The sequence below is a fragment of the Penaeus monodon genome, chromosome 28, assembly GCF_015228065.2.
Source record: "Penaeus monodon isolate SGIC_2016 chromosome 28, NSTDA_Pmon_1, whole genome shotgun sequence".
Classification (NCBI taxonomy): domain Eukaryota; kingdom Metazoa; phylum Arthropoda; class Malacostraca; order Decapoda; family Penaeidae; genus Penaeus; species Penaeus monodon.
The window spans coordinates 38048111-38049108 of record NC_051413.1 but is presented as its reverse complement, the minus strand read 5'-3'; positions in this window follow the sequence as shown (position 1 = coordinate 38049108).

Below are 998 nucleotides of genomic sequence, written 5' to 3'. Positions count from 1 at the left end.
TTTGTGTGTGTCTTTCCCGCTTCTGATTTTCGTTCATGTTTGATTTATGTTTAATAGACTAATCATCTACTGCGCTCTAATTCAGAGGATCGAGGCTATGATATCAAAATGCAAACAATGAAATGAGAAGAAACGAGGTCTCATTTTAGTCTCTGCCAAGTCTAGTGTAAAGCACTCTTTTTAGCTAGATTAGCCTAAAAGCTGCCATTAGTAGTATAAATAATACCACATGTATTTGAAAAGTCCATAAGAAATGCGTTTTCTTTTCCTTAACACTTAACGCAACTCTTTTCATTTTCAGACCAATTCAGACGGTGGTTTAGTTGCATGCACGTGTAAAGAGCTTACTCTTGAAATTATAACCTTCATTTAGTTTAGGAAAAGGGTCTAAATTTGTTATTCTTACCTTGAGAACTGTTGCACCCGAAACCTTAGTGTGCTTCCAATTACAGATTTATTCCCTTTGATATGAGCCTAACACTTGTGCTTAGCATTCGGGTGCTAATTGAAAACATTCATTAACCTTTCGAGATGCATTTGATTAATTCCAACTGACTTATTTGCTTTCCTATTTCAAGGGTCATTCATGCTTCGCCTGTAGTGATTGGTGCTCACAAGTTTTCATAATAATGAGTGTAGATTCATTGCTGGTATTTGTGCAGTGTTTTATTCAACTCATTAACACTGGCGGAAGAAAAGGCTTGCTAATTAAAACAGGTGTCGAGACGAGTTCTTGTGTTATTATTTCGTTTTTCCCATTTGCTTTGTGCCTTTCCTTTCTTGTTCGTGAGGCATAAGTCTCATTCTACTCAGCCTCCGGAAGAAGCGAGAACAGAGCAACGTGGCAAAGGGTGAATATGATATGAATAATGCAAACTGGAATATGGGGGGGTTATTAATAGGGAATTCTGATGGATATGTCATGCCGAAACTTCAAATATATATTGGGGAATTTTTCGTTTTCTTCCGTAACTTTCGCACATTTGTCATGGGAAATC